Source organism: Crotalus tigris, unplaced genomic scaffold (genome assembly GCF_016545835.1).
Source record: "Crotalus tigris isolate CLP2741 ecotype Arizona unplaced genomic scaffold, ASM1654583v1 scf7180000020397.568083, whole genome shotgun sequence".
NCBI classification, from domain to species: domain Eukaryota; kingdom Metazoa; phylum Chordata; class Lepidosauria; order Squamata; family Viperidae; genus Crotalus; species Crotalus tigris.
In genome coordinates this window covers 264,329-281,278 of record NW_024098005.1, presented here as the reverse complement: position 1 = coordinate 281,278, position 16,950 = coordinate 264,329, and positions in this window count along the sequence as shown.

Here is a 16,950-nt window from a genome sequence, read left to right as displayed (position 1 = left end):
TGATTGTTTTCCCTTTTGTATTCCTGTTGTAAGATGTTGCTGCTTGCATTGTCAACCGTTCTCCATTTATCAAGAACTACCAGTCAGTCAAACAGCTCAAATTAATTTTCAAAAGTCGCCACAATGAAAGTCTACATCTACGGTATGTCAGACAGTTCCCGTTATCACCAATAGTAATTTTCTCCTCAGTGGATATATGCAGGTGGGGAATTTGGATTAGGATTGAGGGAAGATTAAGAGGTGAAAAGTGTTCTTCTTCCATAAAGTGGACTTGATCCAGACTGTCATCTCTGCATTTTGCTATTTAGTTAAAAGGAAAAATGTGCTCACAACTTGACAAGTATCAATTATGTATTTGATTTGATTAAGTTTACAGTAAATGTGAGGCAAAAAGGGGGGGGACAGAAGAAAAACATGCATGATATAAATCTGAGATCTTCAAATGCCTTAGCTTTGGACCTATCCCTTTTACTAGTTTAAAGTACTATTCTCTATCCTTGCAAACTACCCTATCATTAATTTTGCTGCCCTTGTTGCTATGACCCATCCTGACTCCATGAACTTTGTTGTGACTCAGTCCCAATACTGCGTAGAGAGGGCCTGATGGGTACAATAAGGTGATCTGTTGATGTCTCTCATTGAGCTGTCCTCCCTACATTAAGTCACCATCAGGAAAAATATCTGCCAGTGATGATGCTCCAACAGGCTGGAGCTGTTGTGTGATTCTGCCAGCAATGGTGCTGAAAAGGGATTCTGGCTTCTGGCCTCTCTGTTTTTCATCTCTGTGCTTTTCCCTTTGCCCCTCCTCCTACAACAACTCTGCCAAAACAGGTGAAGATTGATTGATTGATTGATTTCAGATCTGAGTTTTGGAGGAAGCTGAATCCCAGGTGGTGCTTTTGCTTAAGTTTGCTTTCTCTGCCCTTTTTTTCTTTCCTTTTTATAGGCAATAAATATCACATCCAAATTCTTACATGCTTTGTCTGGGATGGGGAGGGACTGGTGCCATCATTCCACCCGAAGCTTTATACCTTTAGCCTCAAATCAAATTCAGTTTTTGTTCTTCCCCTCCCCTACTTTTTGGAGTGTGGCACCTGACATCTAACTCAGTGAGCATATTTGGCTATTAGCTTGAAGACGAATTGGAACCTAACGGGATATGTAGGCCACAGAGAGTTCAGCAATAGCCACAGAAAAATCTGCAAAATGGTGGATGCAACATCACAGTCCTAGTCCCAGCCTTTGTACATGCACCGACATCTTCCCTCTCTCACACACACACACAAACAATGTCACAGTTGTCATCTTGCAGATTTTGATGCAATAATCCCCTGCTGATGCCCTTGATAGAATCTTTAAAGAGAATCAATTGAATTACAATATTCTGCTCTGTGTGAGTTCTCCCACCGTTGGGCCTATCTGTACACGAGTAAAGCTAAGTGGGAACCCAACAGCAAACTAACAGCCAAATGCTACAATTTGCTACTCCATTCCTCCAAAAGATGAACTAATAAGGCATCAGTAAAATCAAGATAAACTCATTTTCCTTCTCCACATTACTATTGGGGAGAGATTGTGCATTCACAAACACAAATACATACAGTCTACTTTTAATCTTTTGTTGCTGGGATAATGATAATAATGATCAGCTCTATAACAAGAATCTCCAGGCATCACAGCAATGGAATTAAATTACAATCTTCATAACCAGCTTCCTTATTTTAACTTTACGAGCAAATAAATATCCATCATGGGACCAAGCTATATAGCCTTAAAACTATTTAATAGCTCAGAAATAAATCTACATAAATATAAAGCAAGGTGGCATAGAAAATAATAATAATAATAATAATAATAATAATAATAATAATAATAATAATAATAATAATAATAGTAAAGTTGGAAGGGACCTTGGAGGTCATCTAGTCCAACCCCCTGCTCGGGCAGGAAACCCTACACCATTTCGGACAAATGGCTGTCCAGTCGCTTCTTAAAAACTTCCAGTGTTGGAGCATTTACTGCTTCTGAAAGCAGGTTAAGCAATTATCATATACAGTAAATTATGTCTTGATGATATGCAATATAATGCTTTTTCCCATCTATTCTGCTACTTGTTTTAAAAGTGCAGTAACTAATAACTTTGAAATATTCATTTTGATTTTGTCATGAAACTGAAATTTCAGATCATCAATCTTTGTTCTGGTAACACAATACTTAAAATTGCAAATCTCCATCAGCTATGAAAAATGCCAATACAGTAGCAGGAATTAACATGTAATTCGATACAATTATATGCTAGCTACAAAGCATTGCATTCTACTGAGATATTAGACAATAACTGTTTCATGAATGAATAAAAGCAACAATTGTCATACAGAATTTTCATATAATATAAACAAGTCAGTATAAAGGTTCACAGAATTAGCAAATAATTGTCAATAAAATCAATACAATATCAGATTCAGGGTTAATGACTTCAAATTAATGCACATCCCACCACAGAGTCAATTCAATGATTTTTTTGAGAAGTATCCATTCTGGAACAGCCCGAACCAGCTATTTTACATTGCTCTTTTCAGAGCAGGTCTTGTACTAACAACAATGGGTGTGATTCTCCCTTCTACAGGTATGTGTAGAAAGCACTTGGCACAGAATTTAAGTGCCAAAATGCTTCTATTTGACACTTAAAGCTGAAGGCTAAAACGTGAAAAAATGTTGCAGGAATTGGGTATATCTGGTTTAATGAAAAGAAGGACTAAGGGTGACATGATAGCTGCAGTGTTCCAATATCTCAGGGGTTGCCACAAAGAAGAGCGGGTCAACCTATTCTCCAAGGCACCTGAAGGCCGGACAAGAAGCAATGGATGGAAACTAATCAAAGAGAGAAGCAACCTAGAACTAAGGAGAAATTTCCTGACGGTTAGAACAATTAATCAGTGGAACAACCTGCCTCCAGAAATTGTGAACACTGGAGGTTTTTAAGAAGAGATTGGACAACCATTTTTCTGAAAGGGTATAGGGCAGAGGTCACCAACCTTCTTCTGTTAGCAGACCAGAGGGAAAGGGAGGGGAAAGCATTTTATACACATGCGCATGGGGCCACAAGCATATGTGCGATGCAAATGGGGCGGGGCTAGTGCCCACGTGATACTAGCCCTGCCCCATTCTTGTGCAGCACAGTGCCCTGTTTCCGTACCCTGAGGCTCGGCAGCAGCCTGTTTTTATGCCCTGCAATGCAGTGTCCTGTTTTCACGCCCCGCGGCTGCGGCAGTAGCAAAAGTAGAGGGGTGTGCACGCACATGTGCACACACTGGCCAACCTGTCCCATGGCCCAGTGGGCAGCAGGCCACGTCCCATTACCAGGACGCAGCCCACAGGTTGGGGACCCCTGCCTTATATGGTAAAACAATTTGTTTGTTTGTTTATTAGACTTATATCCCTTTCATTCAGGATCACAAAGCAGCATATATGGTGTACCCTCATTTCACCCCACAAGAACCCTGTAATTCTGGGTCACCCTACTCCTGGCCCACCACATCATTGGCTGAGCCTATTTAGATAGTACTATGGGAATACTGTAGGGCAGTAAAATAGTTTACAAAGGAGGGAGAAAAGAAGGTCCACTTAAATTCTGTGTCAGTTGCTTTCTATACATTATACCCGTGGAAGGAAGAATCAAACCCATTGTTGTTAATATAAGACCTGTTCTGAACAGAGCAATATAAAATAGCTTGTTTGGGCTGTTCCAGAACAGATACTCCTCAAAAGAATCTTTTTATTAACTCTGTGCTAGGATTTGGGTTAATCTGAAGTCATTAACTCTGAATCTGATATTTTATTGATTTTATTGACATCTATTTGCTGGTTCTGTGAGCCTTATACTGACTTGTTTATATTATGTGAAAATTCTGGTAATGACAATTGTTTTTATTCATTCACAAAACTGTTATTGTCTAATATCTCAGTAAAATGAAATAATTTGTAGCTAGCGTATAATTGCATCGATTTATATGTTAATTTGTGCTACTGTATAGACATTTTTCATAGCAGATGGAGATTTTCAGTTGTAATATTGTGTTACCAGAACAAAGGTTGATAATCTGAAATGTTAGTTTCATGACAAATCAAGCCCAACCTTGGCAACCTGAAGATTTGTGGACTTCAATTCCCAGAATTCCCCAGTTATAACAGCCAATGGTGAAAAATGCTAGGAGCCCTGGTTCAGTTGCATTGTATCTTTCAGACATGTAGACTTCAACTCCCGGAATTACAAGGGATGACCTTGCTGGCTCTTGGAATTCTGGGATTTGGTGGGCAAAACAGCTATAAAGTTATCTAGCAATCCTATGACGTTAACTTCAGGTTAAATCATAAACCTAGTACAGATTATATGATCATCATTACTTAAAGAAATAGAACAAAGTTTTACACCTTATGCATGGGGGGGTGCATTTGGATATGGTCCTTATAGTGTGTAGACAAATCCCCATAAATATAAACATCTTTGTTTATTCTAATACATTTAGTTGCATATGAATTAAACATTCCACTTTCATAGAGAAAAATGACTACAGCAAAGTTTTGCGTTACAGTAGTTTCAGTCTGTTTTATTGCTGAATTGTTGTATTAACTTGTTTTAACCATAACATTTAATAGCTACACATGCAGTTTGTGGCAGAGAATTGGGTAATCTCCAATGCTGATTATAGAAACATAATCAGAAAAAAGCTAGTGGTCCATTGAGTCTACCTTTGAGAGCTTTGTTTTATTTTTATTTATTTTTATTTTATTTTATTTTATTAATTTTTGTCAGATAATACCAGTGCTTTTTTTCTTAAAAAAAAAAAAAAAAGTGCCGGAACTCACACATGTCATACAACCTGCCTTGCCTACCCTACAAGGTTCCATCCAAAAAAGGTGTCGGATAATACACTTGTGTTTATCCCAAGCATGTTTAAACTCAGTTACTGATGACTGACCACTGGAAGTTGGTTCCAAGCTTCTGCTACTCTTTTTGTGAAGTAATACTTTCTAATTATGCACTTACTTTTAAAGTACTGTATACTTCATTGGGTATATTGTGATTTATGTTTTATCAATGTCATATATATTACCATAGCAGCTTTCCATAGGGGCCAAGTCCTAAACTGAATAATGGAATAAATTAAGTATTCTGAACATTGCTACCAGTTAAGCTGGAGGAATCAACATAATTTTGTACTTAAATGGGATAAAATTCTTCTTGAAGGGCCAGGAGAATCTAAAAGCCATTATTATCATCATTGGGAATTTATGTAGCATCCAATTATTTCCATTTGTTTAAGTTGTTATGTCCACTTTTACTCATCTTTAGCTTGAACACAATTTATCTCAGAAGCTTTTAGTAAAATCCAGAACCACAGGACCTTGTCTATATTATACTATATTATACTATCAATCAAAGAGACTATCCATAGCTCAGGATTGAATTGTGGAGTCCTTGGTGCTCTCTGAGCTTGGTTGTTTGCTTCCAGATATTTCATTATCCAGCACCGATGTTACCTACTCAGGTAATGAAACATCAGCAAGCAAACAACCAAGTTCAGAGGGCACAAAGAACTCCACAATTATACTATTGCAAAAAAGCGAAGTGGGTATAGAAGTCTCGTGGAAGAACATATTGTATGTCTCATATTCCTCTCCGGATATAAAGATCAGAAGCAGGAAATGACAATTCCTCCATCAGTACTTCTGAAGGGTTAGTGCCAATCTGAATAGTGAACGCTGTGTAGGCAGAGGACAACGAATGTCTCCTAGTGTTATCAAGAAGTGTCCTCAGCTCCATCATATCTCACCTGACTTCTTGCTGTGTTTGACTAGAGCAGTGGTAGGCAACCTTGGCTCTTTTATGACTCGTGGACTTCAACTCCCAGAATTCCTGAGCTAGCCATGCTGAGGGGAAAGGGAGAGGTTTCCAAGCTGAGGTATGCTGGCTCAGGAATTCTGGGAGTTGAAGTCCACGAGTCATAAAAGAGCCAAAGTTGCCTACCCCTGGACTAGAGGATCAAAGTTCAGTATACTTTATGATAAGGAGGTGGCATTAGTCAAAAGGTTCCCAATGAAGTTGACACATTGAGAAACATGGGTTTCCTTCCTTTTTCTTCTGTGACATTAGACAAGAGATTGGGCATTGCTCGTTAGCACCATAAATGTGTTTAAACTTGACAGACATACAAAAAATATTCAGCCCCACCCCAAAATAAAATTTGCTGTTAAAAATTGCAGAACTGATGTTCACTAGAAAAAAAGGAAACTGGACAGAATCCAGATGATGTTAGATAGGCCTAAGGTCTGGGCATGTTTTTCTTAAAATAGAAACAGACCCATGCTGAAGTACAGAAGCTTATTTAAATAAGTTTCCCTGCAGGAAACAGAACTGGGAGTGTGGTCTGTTTCCCCCCCCCCGCCCCCGATGAAAATATTCATTACCATGGGAAAATAATCTTATTTGATGACAAAGAAGGGGGTGATGAAGATGATGTTGACGATGAAGGTGATGATCCCATTCTATCTATTCAAGAAATTTCAAACACACCCTGGTCATGTACAATGGAGAAGAATATCTGTGTTTTGCCAGTTGATTTAACCCTAAATTTGGAAAGAAATGCTTGCAGTAATTGATTCTAGCTGTACAGTCCTATTTTATGAAATGAGTAGAATTTATTTTATGCCTGGTTTTACAGGGGAATCCCATGTTTGTTATCTCAGATAGGTGAAGCATATAGTTATCCTATCTAGGATAGACCCAAAACCAAGAATGATACATGGCAATTCTTCCAAACTAAGTTCTTTATTGTTTTGCATCTATACATAAAATCTTGGCTGTCTCTCCCTCTCCCTCTCCCTCTGGTTAAGACTCCTCCTCTTCCTCCTCCTGGTAAAGACTATTTTTGAAATGAGAGTTCTCCTTCTTCTCTTTCGGCTTCTTCCTTTCTAATTATTTGTTGTTGTTAGTTGCAAAGTCGTGTCCAACCCATCGCAACCCCATGGACAATGTTCTTCCAGGCCTTCCTATCCTCTACCATCTTCTGGAGTCCGCCTACTGCTTCAGTGACTCCATCCAGCCACCTCATTCTCTGTCGTCCCCTTCTTCTATTGCCCTCAATCTTTCCCAGCATTAGGCTCTTCTCCAGTGAGTCCTTCCTTCTCATTAGGTGGCCAAAGTACTTGAGTTTCAACTTCAGGATCTGGTCTTCTAAAGAGCAGTCAGGGTTGATCTCCTCTAGGACTGACTGGTTTCATCGCCTTGCAGTCTAGGGGACTTGCAGGAGTCTTCCCCAGCACCATAGTTCATTCTAATTATTATTGGATTAACATTTTTAAGGTTCCACATTTAATAAAAGTATGTAATATCTGGTTGAGCAAACCCTCTGGATCTTCTTCTTGAGCAGTGGTTCTCAACCTTTTTAATGCCGCGACCCCCAATCATTCGTAAGTCAAGGACTACTCAACCGGTCGTAAGTCAAAGACTACCCAACCGGTCGTAAGTCAAGGACTTTCCCTGCCCGGGAACGTCACGCATGCGTGGTGCCACCCCCTGCGCCGGCCCAGGCGTAGCTGGCAAGGGGCAGCGACAGTGCAGGGCGACCACCGGCTGGGCCACCAGCTGGCCCAGCCCAAGGGAGGTAAGGCACCCGCTGGGCCCCATGCGTGCCAGCAACCTTCCCTGCGCCTGCCGGCCTCCCACCCCTGGCCCTCTTTTACTTACATTTTTAGTAGTTGCTCAGCAGGGAGGGGTGGAAACTTCCAGACAGTTCACCTTGGCTACAGACAACCTGCAGCACCGTTTGCAGAATGGGACTTTTGGCGGGCTCAGCAGGGCAGAAACAGTCTGGACAATTCCTACTGGCTTTTGAAAGCCAATAGAATTAGACTCTATTCAAGAGAGTCTATTCCAGGGGTAGGCAACCCAAAACACTCAAAGAGCCACTTGGACCCGTTTCCCACCAAAAACAAAACACTGGGAGCCGCAAAAACCTTTTTATATCTAAAATGAAGATAACACTGCATATATCCTTTTTTACCTTTATTATAGGTGTGTGTATGTGTGTGTGTGTTTGTGTGTGTGTGTATATATATATATATACACACACACACACACAGAGAGAGAGAGAGACAGACACACACACACATATACACATTAAAAATAAAAGTAAAAATATGACTCTTGGGAATATCCATACTATTAAAACAATGATCACCCAGAGAATGCTTTAAGAGAATAAAATTACATACACACACAGGTAAAAAAAGGATATATGCAGTGTTATCTTCATTTTAGATGTCAAAAGGGTCTCTCTCTCCCTCCCTCTCTATCTGCCCTTGGTCTGCCACTCCTCTTCCCCACTCTCTCTCTCTCCCTCTCTCTCTCTTTCTCTCTCTCTCTTTCTCCCCCCCCCCTCCTATCTGCTACTCACCTGGCAAGCTTCAAGCTGTTGTCCAACAACTTCCGGGGTAGGCAACCTCGTCTCTTTTATGACTCATGGACTTCAACTCCCAGAATTCCTGAGTCAGCCTAGCTGGGCTAGCTAGCTCTCTCCTGCCCTTCCTGCTTCCTTCAGAGACGCAGCAAAGGGAGGAGCTCCGCCCAGAAAGCTTTTCAGCTCCTCAGAGAACACTGTGAGTGCACTCTCTTTTACACATACACACACACACACACACACACACACACACACACACACACACACAAAACACACACACACCCAGACACAGAGAGAGAGAGAGAGAGAAGCAGGGAAGTGCAATTGCCTCTCACTGTCTCTGTCTCTCTCTGCAAAGGCAGAGGAGGCTGGGAGCCACAGGGAAGGCTCAAAGAGCCGCATGCGGCTCCGGAGCCGCAGGTTGCCGACCTGTGGTCTATTCTATTGGCTTTCAAAAGCCAATAAAATAAAAAGGAGTAGCACAGCTAAGGAACAGGGGGAAAAAATGGCGGACTGCGTTGTTTGGCGACCCCCGTGAAATGGTCGTTCGACCCCAAATGGGGTCGCGATCCACAGGTTGAGAACTGCTATTCTTGAGGAATGGTGCACATTACCATAATAGTATGGTTCTGATATTATGGCTCTATTTCTTTTTTGCTATTCGCCTGGTCAATACTTTTCTATAATACTATAATGCTAATAATGCTATAAGGAACATGTCCAGAGTCCTGTACTGTTTTATCGGAGGAGTTTTAGTGATTGACACCTGAGATGGCCAAGGGACTTTGATGTGTTCAGTTCACAACTTGTGTGCTTGATCAAATTTAGTAAGAAGGGACTGGGTCCAGGAGGTCATAAATGTCTTGCTTGAGAGAAGGAGAGAAGAGGCAGTGATGAGGCTTTTGAAGAAACCAAGCCTGGGCCCACAGATTGAAACTAGCTATAAGCTAATGGCAAATATTCCTTTCTTAGGCAAGGTGTTTGAGCAGGTGGTGGCTATTCAATCCAAGTGCCATTTAATCCAGATTCAGAAACAGAAACCAGCCTGGTTTACTTGAGACTTATTTCAGAAACAAAATAGAAGGCATGCAATCCTATTGGTCTTTCTTAACCTCTCAGCAGCTTTTAATATCATTAATCATGGTGTTGTACTGGACAGACTGCCAGAGGTGGGATATGAGGGCCCTGTGCAAGTCCCTACTCTCTTTCAAGAGAGGTCAAAGATGTTTGCTTTGTTAATGGAAATGGTATCTGATTGTCAGGGCACTCCACTGTCCTTGCTGTATCTTTATTGCAACTCCAACAACAGGTGGAGTCACAAATAACTAACCTGCAAAATGCGAAGATGCAACTGACACAGTATTTGGAACACAATTTATCTTGGACAACAGGGCACCATAGCCTATAACGTAGTTCTCATGAGATTCTGCTAGAGACATTTGGAGGAAACCAGGACCAATTCCTGACTTTCAAAGTTTAGGGTAGAGTGTTTATGCTGGGTTAACCAGCAGTTTCCCACAGGCCATATGAAACTGGATTTTGAGCTGAAGTTGCTGAGAGAAGATGCAGCCAAATCTGCTAGATCCATCATTGATGGCAATGGTCCAGTAACCAGACAATGATTATGACGTCATGCAGAGATTTAGAGTCACATTTGATGATTCAACTAGAGGAGCAATAGCCGATTGTGAGATTTGCAAACTCATACAAAGTCAGCGTAGACTCTGGGTTGCCAAATCAGATTTTAAATTATTTACCAGATTTGGTTCCGAACGACCAATTTAGAGAAGAACTTGTAGACAAGCTGAGAGATAAATTGGTGAGATAAGGCACCTGGATCATTTGGAAGAGCTATTCCCATATTGAGCAGTAATAAATGGCTGATCAGAATGGAGGAAAGGGAGAAATGAAAGGAGAGTTTATAAGCTTTTACATTTTTACCCATGCCCTTCCTCTGGTGGCATCCTGATGATGCACCAAAGAATCCTTGCACCTTAGAGCAGCCAAGAAATCTCTGTCACCAAGGGAGAAATGAAGAAAGAGCAATCTCACTTTATGCTTTTACTACAGAACCCTGCTGATCATGTACAGCTAATCTTCATGCTTTTAACTCAGCTACAAAATGGCTGCACTTGTAGATCTACAGGCTGCTTAGCAAGCAAGTGCCCAAATAACTCCAAAGCCATAGCGTCAGAAACTTTACAGACCTCCTTCCCAAGAGTAACGGGGTCCTCAGACACTTAAGAAATAATTAAAGAGACAATTAAGGACAGCCAACAAGTGCATTGCATTGTTCTTGTTGCTCTTTGTTTAGACTCAGGCTGGAAAATACAACTCTCTGTCCTTGTGGACTAGGGGGTGACAGTCAATTTTATAGATGAGACCACAATGCAAGAGTTTATCCATTAGACACTAGAAAGGCTGATGCTCATGAGAAAAAAATAGAAGGGCAGATGCTCAGAACTGGGCCCATGATGCAGCTGATGACACAAGATGACATGGAATACTTTCCACTCTAGGTGATGACTTCCTTACAGGTCCCAATGCACTGAGAATTGATTGGACACAATTACATAATCCAGATGTAGGAACAAGGAATTATTTCTTTTCCATCACCAAAATGTCAACAACACTGATTGCAAGCTTTTTACTCTAACCCTCCCCCCCCCATGTCCATTTAGCACAGTGATTCTCTGCTTTGCCAAATACTCACACTGTGCAGATGTGTTTGGGAAGGAGCAGGCAATGGCACTGCTTCCCCCATCAAGTGTGTAAAAGCACCATCTACTTGAAATTGGGACCCCAGATTCCACTGAACAAAGCAATATCAAATGTCTATTCAAGACTTAGCCATTGTGAAGGAATTTCTGAATGACAATTTGAAGATACAGTCATCTCAATCTCAAGGATACGCAACTACCTTTTAACCCCCCCCCTACACACATACGCAAAATATAGTTTTATTAAGGCACTTGTGATTTTAGAGGGGTTTTTTTAGACCATTAGGGATCCCTACCTACTGTGTCTTATTCCAGATCTCCTGGACCACCTCCAGAGGGCATATGTTTTCATGAAGTTGGATCTGAAAGGTGTTTACAATTTGATCAGGATGAAAGAGAGGCAGGCATAATTAACTGCATTTCATATAGACATTTGAATACATGTGATGTCTTTTAGCTTGGTTAATTGGGGGGGGGGAACGCAGTTTTATCCAGATTCAGGATCTTTTTGGAGGACCTTACCTTGTATGCAAGTCATATCAAAAATGTCTTAAAGAGACTCCACAAACACAAGCTCTTTTTCTAAATTGTAGGAATGTATTTTTGATGTTCCCCAGTTGAAGCTATTTGGGTTAAAGCAGGGGTCCCCAACCCCTGGTCCATGGACCGGTATCAGGCCGCAGCATGCCAGCAACTGGTCCGCACAAACAAGCAAAGCCCCATCCGTGGGGGGCAGGTAGCACATAAAACCAGGCACTCTCTGGTCTGTGGAAAAAATTCTCTCCACAGAGCCAGTCCTTGGTGCCCAAAAGGTTGGGGACCTCTGGGTAAAGGATCTCAACAGAAAGCATACAAAGGAACTCTGCAAATGTACAATCCATATTTTCATAGCAATGGCCTTGAAATGTGAAGTATGGTATGTGCAGTGTTTTATGGGCTTTGCCATTTTTTCATAGGGAGATCATTCCTAAAGTTGCAGACCACATCCGACTGCTATCTCAATCTCAAAGAAAGATCCTAAGTTCACTGAAGAGCAAATTATTTCCAGAATTGAATAGACTTTTCACTTCACAGCCGTTGCTCAGATACCAAAACCCTACCCACCAATTTGATTTGCAGGTCATCTCCCCTTACCACAGTACTACAATTCAGCAGCATTACATTTCTCCCTGTAATGCCTTTTTTCTAACTGTCTGAAAAATTAGTTTATTTTCATTACAGTTCTAAGTGGAATATAGCTCAGTGATTGCTTCACACAATGTTATGGATTTTTTTAACCCAGTTTATTGGGTAAGCTTTAAGTTCCTGAGTTAACACATTACACAGTGCCATAAATCATGGTAGCTGGGTCACAAAATATATTAAGGAACAACAAATAACATTAGGGCTTACAACAATGCACAAACTGAACCATAAACTGAGATGGTTGGCTATTTTTTTGCTATTTTATCAAGACATCATTGCAATTATTTAGAATCATTACTATTTGCAATTATTAAACTTTCAAAGCTCAGAGATACAAAAATCCTAAAATCATGGTGTGGTTTTTTTTTTAACTTGTTAAAATTCTTCACAATTTTTTCCCAGCCCTCCTTCAGGTATTGTTCCTTCAACGTGCATGATAGCAATTGTTCCCTCTATTAAGGCTGAGCACAATACCCAAATCTTTATAGTGGATAATTAACAGCCAGCAGTAAGCCTTACCCATTAATTCAATTGAGTATGAATGACTTATGAAATTTCTCTTCGCTGTTGAAATAATAAGATATTGCATATTTGGCTTTTGTGTGACATTGTATTTAAGAGTTTCCTAATTCAATATGAAGAAATAAAAGGGCAATGATAGAATGTTGTGTACATTGATATTTATTGAACTATTGATTAATATATTTCTCTGGCTGTCTGCGCTTAATTACATGTATCATTTATTTGTATTTTGTTAGATAACTGTTCTGAAACTCTTCCTTTGGTTATAAATCTTATGCAGTGTTTTTGCATAAGAGGAAAGATGGGCAACCTTGAGTTCCAGTCTGATGGGAAGGTGTGAGATATGTGGATGCTGGAACTAAGCAGGTGCTCAGTGGCTTGGAATGAAGACTCCTTGGAGCTTATGTTTGAATAGGGTACAAGAAACATTTCTAAAAATAAGTTATTACGTTGTCTAGATCAGTGATGGCGAACCTTTTAGAAACTGAGTGCACAACCCACTTATGCATTGTCGAGTGCCAGGTGGGAGTGGCCCATTGGGTGGATGTGGCCCATTGGGTGGGCGTGGCCAATTGGGTGGGTGTGGCTGCGGTGGTAACAGCAGACTGGGTGGGACTAAAAAGTTCAATCAATCAATTCCAACTTTGCAAGATCTTTTTTTTCCCACGAGAAGTTGAAATTGACTGATTGAACCTTTTTTGTTTTTTGCACATGGCGGTGGAGGCCTAAAGTGAAAAGGTTTTATAAAACCCAGCTGAAGGCCTAGGACTGGGGCGACGGCACACATGCCCACAGAGAAGGCTCTGAGTGCTGCCTCTGGCACCCGTGCCATAGGTTCGCCACCACTGGTCTAGATTCTGACATTGTATCATCATCATCATCACCATGTCTCTGGGTCTATATTTTCAACAACGAATCAATTTAAGCCACTGTTTCCCTCTGTGCTGATTCAGTGCCATAAATATAGGGGCAGAAATAAGTTTTTTGAAAGTATAAATACAAATATTTCATTGAAGCTGAGAAAGAAGCAAAAGAAAAAAAATACAGAATTAACTATGTAGAGCACTTTTTTTCGTTCATTTGTCCTGGCATGCTTATTTTTGTTCTCCCTGCTTGGGCAACACCCTGCTGCTAGTTGAGGCATTGACATTGTTTTCTGTTTTCATTGAAGTCGCAGGATGCTTTCCTTTTAGATTTAGGCTTCATAACTTGCATTTAAAATTGCAATCTTTCTGCTTCTGTAGAGGAAGGGCAGAGCAGAGGGAAGAGGAGAGGAGAGGAGAGGAGAGGAGAAGAGAGGAGAAGAGAGGAGAGGAGGGGAGGGGAGAGGAGGGGAGGAGGAGAGGAGGGGAGGAGGAGAGGAAAGGCTCTCTTGTCCTGTGGTTCCAAAACTTGGTGTAAAGTTTGTGCGCCAACACAAAGAGAATATTCTTTTTCTCACAAGGCCTTTATTGGTTATTATTATTATATGCACAAGGTGAAATTATAACTGCCAGTTCCTTAGCTGATGTTGGCTTTCATATGCACTGAGTTCTCCTCTCCTGCCCTGCCCTCCCCTACTCTCCCCTCCCCTTCCCCTTCAGCGGTGCACAGGGAACCAAGCCAAAGAAAGTTTTTCCATGTCCACGTCACATCCTGATAACATCAAAAAATGTCTTCAGAAATGATCACTGAAAAACGTAGCGTATATTCTTGATTGAACACTAATTTCCTAAGAATGTCATGATTAAAAGCTGTCCTTAGATTATTGGTTTTGATGGACACATAGTATGGTGATGCTGATAAAAAAAATAATGTTGCAGCTTTATCCTAACGGTGATAGCGCTCTCCTCCTACGTGGAATATTGAGAGTTCAGTCCTAGGTAGCAGCAGATGTTTCTCTCCTAGGAATCAAAGAAAAAATATATGCTATGTACTCCACATAGGTGTTAGGAAGGGCATCCGGACAGTAAATGCTAAGCTCCATCCATTCTCCATTCTGAGTCTACCCAGAATAGGGACCACAGGGTCATAAAAAGAGAGTTTATTCAGAATAGATCCCACTGAGTTCAGAAAGGCTTATTTTCAGATCTGTACACTTGGAGCTGCAGTCTTAAAGGGGGACACTGAGATGAAATCCTGTGTAGAAAACCCTCATGAAGATGTCTCCCTTAAAACAGTACAGAGCATCAGGAGAATCAAAGCCAAGTTCTTCTTTCTTTCTTTTGTGAAAAAAAAAAAGGAAGTCGACATTGTTTCACTCAGTGCATTAGGCGGATCACCTCAACTGTGCAAGTAATTGCTATGCAGAAAAAGACTCTCCCAGATGGTGCTTATAGAAGTTGCAAGAATCCATTCTTTTGGAAGAACTAACTGTGGGAGCCGGCTGAGTATCAATCCCTCTGACAAGAGATGAGAGTAGCAGGAGTAACACTTGCTGTGACAATGACCAATATCACCTAGAACCAAGCACCTACAGCATATAGCAATCTGCAAAGTACTTATAAGACCGTGTAAGATTACCTGGGGCATTGCAGAAACTGGCTATCATCATAAAAGGTGTTAAATTACAGAACCCAAAAAAACGTTTCAGCAGTGTGATTGTCTAGTAAGCACTGAAATACTGAACAGATGCTGCTGTTTTTGTAAGGCAGCTAGCTCAGGAATCAAGGTCATTGTGGCCCGATTCATCGGACATATGGGAGTTTAAATTGAGCTTGATCATTAGATAATCTGAAGCATTCAGTCATTATTCAACGGATGGCACATTCAAATGAAAAACAATAGAAATCAAATGCCTGGGAAATCATGTCCTTAAAAAAAATTAAGCATTTTTATTTTGTTCAGTTCTGAGGACAGGATGGCATTGTTGACTAAATTGTTATTAAGTAGAGAATAAGGACAGATGATGTGCAAGCCCTTTCCTGTAGTGGGAATTTTTACATAGAGTTTTCGTTTCTCGGGAGATACGTTTATAAAGGGGTAGGCAACCTTGGCTCTTTTATGACTCATGGACTTTAACTCCCAGAATTCCAGAGCCAGCCATGCTGAGGGGACAGGGAGAGGTTTCCAAGCTGAGCCAGGCAGGCTCAGGAATTCTGGGAGTTGAAGTCCACAAGTCATAAAAGAGCCACGGTTGCTTACCCTTGGTTTAGGATGATAAGTGAAAATCTGGCATATTGCTCAGTTATGATGAATTCTGTTATTTAATACAATAACTGCTTTGGGAGCTATGGTTTTAAAATTCTTAATTCAGGTAGGCCTGGACTTACATCCAGTTGCTTAGAGATCCAGATTCAAAGTCCTGACCATTCCCTTCCCTCACGTAATGTGACCCCCACTTCAGGAACTCAGCAACCAGGCCACATTTACAACCATTTGCAGTGCCCCACTGGCACATGATCATGTCTTAAAATACTGAAAAATGGGCATTTATTTCCAGTTTTTGGCAAAACCAGCTCATGGTGAACCAGGAGTTTGCTTAACAACCACAGCATTCATTTAAAAATGATCACACGCAAAAAAAAAGGTTGGAAAATCAGGCCAGTCACGTGGGTGACCCGATTTACGATTGTCACAATTTATGACCATAATGGGCGGGCTCCATTATAGTTGTAAGTCGTGGACTAGCTTTACTTGTCATGTTAGAGATGGCAGATTACCTAAAAAATCCAGGACAAGTAGCCCAATTTATATGTAACAATATGACACCCTAAAACATCAACGTCCTCCCAAGAGCCCTGGTGATACAGTAGTTAGAATGCAGTATTGCAGGCAAAAATCTGCCACAGCCAGGAGTTTGATCCTGACAGGCTTAAGGTTGACTCAGCCTTCCATCCTTCCGAGGTCGGTAAAATAAGGACTTACACTGTTGGGGGTAATATTCTGACATTGTAAACTGCTCAGAGTGCTGTAAAGCAGCATATAAGTGCTATTGCTATTGCTATTCAGATTTGTCCAATAGATCCCATGGCTATATATTATGAAGATTCCCTGGGCTCCATGGGGGAGGGCAAGGAGGGCAAATTATAATATCTGTGCAGTGATGTCATTACTCAAATGCAGCAACTGTTGTTCTTGTATCA